Genomic DNA, 7,636 nt, shown 5'->3' with positions numbered 1-7,636 from the left:
CTGTGTTGGGCTGCTGTCTCTTGGAGAGAGGAAGGCGGTTTTTTCGGTATTGTAGATGTAGAGATTGCTCATATTTCCCAATCCGACGGTTGCTGCAGATAGCCGGAAGACGACTAAAGAGAGAGGGGGGAAAAGGGAGAAGGAAGTATGATAATTCCTGCATACCTGAGGTAAGACTCATACTTCTGAGTCTTGGGGGTCTTTCCAGGGGAAGTTGGGGAGGCCAGAGAGGGGGTCCCCCCAAGGAATATTTGGGGAACCCGGGCTGATAGGAGCCAGAATCCTATCTGGTGGCAGCGAGATAAGATCCAAGCTGGTACAAGCTTGGGGGAATCCTAGTAAGCACCCAGATTTTGGACGCTAAGGTCCAGATTTGGGACAGACGTTTACCACACCCTCCTCTAGACCAAACTGTATTTTTATGGGGTCAGTCCAAAGGAAGAGGATACATCTTGTAAGTGTCCACACAGATATTTAGGTCAGTCTTTCCTCAGGGCCACCTAGGGTGTGGTAGACTGAAAGAGGCAGTTTGCAGAGGTCCCTCAAAATGAAGGAGGGGCAACTGGGCCAAATTTGACTGGCATTCTGACCAATGTATCCTTTAAATCATGAAGTGTGTTCAACAGTCTTGACTTGTGGACACTAGAACTAGACCCAGTTTTCCAGCAGCAATCTCACCTGTACCAAATTCAGAGGTAAAATAACCTCTCTACTCTTAATTGATATTCCACTGTTTATGCAACCAAGGATTGCATCAGCCCTTTCGGCCATAGCTTCTCATTGGGAGCTCATGTTCAGCTGATTATCCTCCACTTACTCCCAAATCTTTTTCAGACTCACTGTTTGCCAGGATAGAATGCCTCCTGTAACTATGTTTACATTATTTTTTCTTAGATGTATACATTAAATTTAGCCTTATTTAAATGTATATTGTTTGCTTGCACCCCTCTTACCAAGCAATCCATATTACTCTGTGTCAGTGATCTTTCCTCTTCAGTATTTACCACTCCCCGAATTTCTATGTCATCTGCAAACTTTATCAGTGAGTTTATGTTTTCTTCCAGGTCACTGATAAAAAAAATGAATAGGACAGGACCAAGAACCAACCCCAGATGCACCCCACTACACAGAATGTAGGTGATGTTTTTACAGCTCATAGTTCAACCATATCTGAACAGATTTTGATAAAAGGAAACTTCCAGACCCTAGGATTATTCCCCAGCTAAATTTTAAGTATTTGCTCCAAACCCTGTAAGCACTAGAGCTCTTTAGAAGAAGAGTTGGAAAAAATCTCTGATACAAAGATTTAGGCAACCTTAATACAGGCTCATAGATGTCCTATATTCTCCCTTCATTTCATCAAAGTCTTACCTTCAGTGCTTTGCGCCACCAGGAAGAAGACAGCAAAAAGAAGGTAAAGTATCTTCATGGCTAACGTTTGGCCAGGAACTCAATGTCACTGAGGAGAAGAAATTCCAGGTTAGACAGGAGACTGGAAGCTTCTCTATTTATAGAGCAGAGGGCATTGTGATATGCTGATCTATGGAAATCATGTTTTGATATAGGTGACATTTATAAAATGTGTGCTGCAACCTCTTAATTATAATGATTATTATATGTATTGCAGCATAAAAATTCCCAGGACACATCAAGGAAATACTATTGAAGGCAGGGATTTGTTATGAAGTTGCAATATGAATATTTACACCTAGCAACCATCTACTGCCTGGTCCAAAGCCCTTTGAAGTCAATGGAAATCTTCCCACTGACTTCAGATGAGGGCTCTAGTGCAGAGGGGAATTCCAGAACACAGTACTACTCAAGAAGCGATTGGCAGAAGGATGTGTGTGTTTGTATATTTTTGTACATTTTTTCCAGTATTTTCCATGTATTTTGTGAATTTTCCTAACTTCATGCATTAAAACCCATTACAAAAAGGTTAAAAAATCCTTTTTAAAATGAGAAATAAAGTGAATCACACTGAAAATACTGTGTGCCAGGCAGGGCCGGCTCTAGGCTTTTTGCTGCCCCAAGCAAAAAAATTTTTGGCTGCCCCCCACTCTTGCCCCAGACAAGAGTTCCCCCTCTTGCCCACCAGTGGCCCCCCATTCACACCCCCTGCTGCCCCAGGTCCCCCAAATGTGGGATCTGCTACCAGCACACTGCAGCTGAGCCCTGGCCCAGCTGCGACTCTGTCCCCACGCAGGTTGAACTGCTGGGCAGCGTGGAGTGGGAGGCGAGGATCTCCGGCTGCGGGGCTACCTGCTCAGCACCGACGAGCCCAGCCAGCCGCTCACCTCCTCACACACTCCGGGAGCCCCTCTCATCACCACCACAGACCAGGCTCAGCTCCAGGGGATCCCTTTTCTCTCCCTCCCCGGCTCCTCACGCACTCTGGGCAGGGCCACCCAGAGGATGCAGGGGGCCTGGGGCAAAGCAATTTCGGGGGCCCCTTCCATAAAAAAAAGTTGCAATACAATACTATAGTAGCATGTATTTGGAAATGTAAAAAATAACTAGTGAAATACATTCAAAAATTAATTTGTAATAATTTGAAAATACACCAAATACATTATTTAAAAACATTAAATGTTTTACTGGTATGTATACATTTTCAGTTACATAATGGGCTGTTACTGGGTGATGGTGATGGTTGGTGCCAATGGGCTGTCACTGCCTGGGGGCAGTGCTGCTGTTGCCCGGGGCTGGGTGGGGAGCTGGGCTCTGGGTTGGGGGGTGCCTGGCTCACAGGGGCTGGGCTCAGGACTGTGGGGAGATTGGGTCGAGGGTTGTTTGGCTCAGAGGGGCTGGTCTCAGAGCTGGGAGTCAGGACTGTGAGGGGGATGAGTCAGGGGATTGTGCCCAGCTCAGAGGGGCTGGGCTTGGAGCTGGGGGTCAGGGCTAAGGGGGATAGTATCAGGAGGTGCCCGGCTCTGGCCCAGCCCTTACCATGTGTCATAAACAGATAGCTAAGGTTTAATGTCTGTTTCACCTGGAAAGGGTTAACAAACAATGACCTGCAACACCTGACCAGAGGACCAATCAGGAAACAAGATACTTTCAAATCTCGGTGGAGGGAAGCCTTTGTTTGTGGTTTTTGGGTTTTGCTTTGTTCTCTCTGAGTCCTGAAAGGGACTAGACGTGCAACCAGGTTTCTTGCCAATCTCCCTGCTACAATCTCGTATATATTATTTCAGATAGTGAGTACTAAGTAGAAAGTGCGGTTATAGTCTTTAATTGTTTTCTGTATTTGCACACTGTGTATCTGGCTGGTAGAGTTGTAATGTGTATTTGGCTGAAAGTATTTATTGTATTTCTGCTGGAGGAGGCTTTTTCTCCATTTTCTATAAGCTGAAAGACCTGTAAATATTAACATCTTGTATTTACAGAGATTTCTTATTTTTCTCTCTTTATTAAAAACTTTATTTTTTAATACCTAATTATTTTTTTCCTCTTGGTTAAGGCTGAGGTATTGAGTCTGTACTCACAGGGAAGCGGTGGGAGACAGGGAGAAAGAAGGGAGGGGAAAGGGGGAATCCCTTTGTTTAGATTCACGGAGCTTGATATCTGTTTTGCGCTTGGTGAAGGAAAGAAGGAGGGGTGGAGGGGAAAGCCTCTGTTTAAGTTTCAAGGAGTTGAATCTCCCGTGATCTTCAGGGTACCAGGGAGGAAAGCCTAGGAGAGGACACTAGTGAGGGAAAGAGTTTACTTTCCTTGTATAAGATCCAGGGGTCTGGTTCTTGGGTCCCCAGGGAAGGTTTTGAGGACAGAGTTTATCAGCACTCAAGTTTCTTATTGGGTGCAGCGTATCAGACCTAAGCTGGTAATAAGCTTAGAGGAATTCATGCTAGTACCTCATTTTTTTTTTGACTCTAAGGTTCAGATGGGGATAAATACTATGACAACCATAGCGCTTAACCCCTCTACCAACAGCGCTGCAGCTGCTTGGCTGTTCCAGCGGGGCCTGATTCCCGCCGCCAGCTGCAACTCGCAGCGATACTTCGTAGCCACCGCCCTCACCAGCTGAGACAACTACCCCAGGATGGGGGAAGGAACTGGAGAAGCGAGATGAACGGGGGGAATTCCTCCATACATCCTGTGAAGGCGTATATTGTCGCCCAGATCCTGGGGAAAGTTGCCTCACTCGGCCCCCTCCCGCCCCACTGGGCACCTTCTCAGCCACCACTGTGCAGCCTGGGCTTGCTCCAGGGAACACCCTCTCTCTCTCTCCTCTCTACACGTCCCCGGCTCCTCACACAGCCGAGCCCAGCCTGCGGAGGTGGGGAGAGGGGCTCCCAAAGTGTGTGAGGAGCTGGGGACGGAGGGAGGAGGGATCCTGCTGCCACTGCCACTCCCGGCAGCGCCATGTTTCTGAGTGGACTTTGCAGGGTGCCGCTGGGCTGGGCAGTGGGCACGGATCCCAGCGCAGGCGAGTGGCTGCGCCAGGGCCGGCTCCCAGAAATGAGGCCCCAAGCAAAAAAATAAAAAATAAAAATAAAAAAAAATGGGGGGGACGGAGAGCCGCCCCTTAGAAGGTGCTGCCCCAAGCACATACTCGGAGGGCTGCTGCCTACAGCCGGCCCTGGTGCCAAGAATGCATTGTTATGTTTTTGCATTGTCTCTTTTGAATCTAAACTCGGGTAGTAATTGGAGAAACCATGAGTTTACCTTATTTTTTCCCCCTAACAAACATCAGCCTTAATTATAACAAACTAAAGTACAGACATAAACTGTGGATGAATCAAACATGTGGAAGCCAAAGGCACTGGCAGGTGCTAAGATCCTCTTAGGATTTGTCTCATTCTCTCATGGAGGAGAGAACAAGAAATTATTGGGCTGAAACTGTTGCAGGCTGATAGGCTGCTGAGGCAAACAACAGTGGTCCATGCCCGGAGTGCTTAGCGCCGATAAACACAGCGAGGTGGAGAAGCAGAACACAAGTTTATTTGGGATCCCAAAGTGGTGCTGGGAGATTTGGCACGCCTTAGATTCAGCACACCTAATACAAGCAGTTTACCTTTTTTATACTTTACTTTAGCTAAGTTTGTCCCCTTTTCCCTCCTTCCCCCTTTTCCCCCTTGTAGCAGTTACATGTTACATTAAGCAGCTACACTAAACAGTTAATTAAAACTGGCAGCTACAAGTCTTGCTTGTTAGGTTTACTTTTTTAAATTACGACCTTGTCCTTTTTTTGTGTGAACTGTTATTTTTTTTTCCTTGGCCAAAAGTATGCGGGCCTCATTAGTTTTGCCTTATATCAGTTTGGGCTGTGTGACAACTGATAATGGATGTTGCACCTGGCCGTTTCTATTTATTGGCCTGTTAGGTCAATTAGAGTTTAAACATGGAAGGACTTTTGCTTATCTGAGGCCTAAACAGGGAGACTTTATATTTTTACTGCCTTTTACCTTTTAAGTTACTTAGGTTTATGCTTAGTGACACCAACAATTCCCTCCTTTGAGAATACTCAACAAGCTTTTGGCTGAGTTTTGTCATACTCTGCGGACAAGATATGATTAAATGCCATGGAGCTGGGGTTATTAATAAGGGGGTACATTGGGAGTTCTGGGGAACGGGGGGCACAAAGCCTACGGAGGAGCATTTTAAAACAAGCAATTAGGATGAGGGTGACCAGACACAGTATTACTCCTGTGAGGAGGAGACACACCAGGCGCCCTCCTATTCCTCCCAGGTTGGGCAACCAACTTCAGAGGAAGTCAAAAGTGACAGGTTCCCTTTTCTGGGCCTTCCACTGCTTTAAAGCTTGTTTGGCCGACAGGATGTGTTTGTTTTCAGGTTAGTGGGACTTTTTCCCCACCCCGCATGGGCTGCGAGGGAGGCGGGGACTAACAGGAGAAGTGCCCCTATGGCAAAAAGTACATTCTGGCAGACCTTGGACTTGGACTTATATTGAGCAGGCGACCTTAGGGCCTAACAACTACAATTCCCCAAATATTCACAATATAACAATTACCAATAGCAGGCAAATTAAGAACAGGAGGGACCAGGCCCATGAGTTAGACCGGCCCTCTGAAAACAAACATAACCAGGTCTCAGGGTTTTCCCAGGGAAGGGAATTAGAGCACCCAAAGGGGAAACACTGCATTTACTATTCTGCACCGTCAGGGTGGATATAATAGCGAGGCTGCCCACGAACCTGTACCCAGGTGGGACCCACAGGAGGTAAGCAGGGTGATAAGAACCTGCAAACCCTTTGGCAGGGGCCCCTGTGTACTGTGTGTATCACTATGTGCACCGCTCACGTCTGGTGAAGAGAGCAATAGTGTGGTTGACAAATAGGAGAGATGTGAGACCACACTAAAGGGCTTCCACCTATATAAGGGCCTAAGAAACTGGAGAGGGTGAGGCTTGGCCCTTATGTCTTTTAAACAACAGTTTAAGTTCCAGATTGTTGCTGGCAGTCTCTGGTGCTGGCTGGACGGTTTACTGCTTAGGGGCGGGCACTCTTTTCAGTCTAGAGTGGTGGATCCAGTTCTTGTGTCCCTTAACCTTGGCCGCCGTGTGAGAGGTCAGCGGTGTGGGGTCCCTTCCACTTCTCTTGGAGAGGCTTGTTTTTCCAGGTACGAACGAGGACGGAGTCACCTGGCTGCAGGGAGTGGATAGGTTCGTCCAGCGAGAGAGGCTGCAAATCTTTGGTGTACCTGTGAAGAGAACAGAGAACAGCAGACAGAGAGCACATGTACTGGAACAAGAAACCACACCCCATTTCCCACTCTCCTAACAGAACCAGTGTACTGTTCATAGGCCATGCCCTTTCAAACATAATTTCGAAGGGACTAAGTCCTAATCTACCCTTTGAGAGAGCACGGATACGAAGTAAAACAAGGGGCAAAGCATCAGGCCACCAAAGAGAGGCCTCCTGGCAGACCTTTGAGAGATGTCGCTTGAGTGTCTGATTGGTGTGTTCCACTACTCCACTGGCCTGTGGTCGCCATGGAGTGTGGAGCTTCCAGGTGATTTTAAGACATCTGATATATTCTGAATGATCTTCGATGTGAAGTGTGGTCCATTGTCAGATTCCATCCACTGGGGAAGTCCGAATCGAGGAATGATCTCCTTAACAAACTTCAAAGCCACTGTTCTGGCAGTATTGTTTAGGCATGGGAAGGCTTCGGGCCATCCGCTGAATCGGTCCACTAAGACGAGGAGGTATTTGTACCCTTGAGTCCGGGGGAACTCAGTAAAGTCTATTTGCTAAACCAGTCCTGGACCCGGAGTGGGTTCCAGAGTAGCAGGTGGCACTGAAAGTCCTGGTCTGGGATTGTTCTTTTGGCAGATTAAGTATTCGGCCTGTATCTGGGAGACCAGAGGCCTGAGTCCAGAGGTCAGGAAATACTTATTCACGAGCTGGGTTAGAGACACTCTGCCAGCGTGAGTGGTTTGACGTAGTCTCTGCAGCACTGGATGCATTAGGCTCTTTGGTAGGAGGATCTTTCCTTCTGTGGAGTGAAGCCATCCCTCCTTTTCCTGGAGCCCAAGTGTGTTGGCCAGGTTTTTCTTCTCGTGGGAGTACTGAGGGGCTGGGAGTTCCCCTACTGATGGGATGAGGGCATGCATCTGGGCATCCTCAGTTTCCAGTGGTTCCAGGGTAGCAGCTCGCTTGGCTTCCCTATCC

The 7,636-nt window shown here is 47.5% G+C and overlaps 1 long non-coding RNA gene across 1 annotated transcript in view; it reads right to left on the bottom strand.

Annotated features, from left to right (window-relative positions):
• Positions 1-7,636, bottom strand: part of LOC142046545 (uncharacterized) — a 183,151-nt gene that overhangs the window by 6,731 nt on the left and 168,784 nt on the right. Inside the window, exon 3 of the long non-coding RNA XR_012655471.1 lies at positions 1,372-1,459. This is a non-coding gene — a long non-coding RNA (uncharacterized LOC142046545). The remainder of the gene's footprint in view (positions 1-1,371; positions 1,460-7,636) is intronic.

This window comes from Chelonoidis abingdonii, chromosome 3, assembly GCF_003597395.2.
Source record: "Chelonoidis abingdonii isolate Lonesome George chromosome 3, CheloAbing_2.0, whole genome shotgun sequence".
In the NCBI taxonomy this organism is placed as follows: Eukaryota; Metazoa; Chordata; order Testudines; family Testudinidae; genus Chelonoidis; species Chelonoidis abingdonii.
The sequence above is the reverse complement of the archived record's forward strand: the minus strand, read 5'-3'. Positions and strand labels throughout refer to the sequence as shown.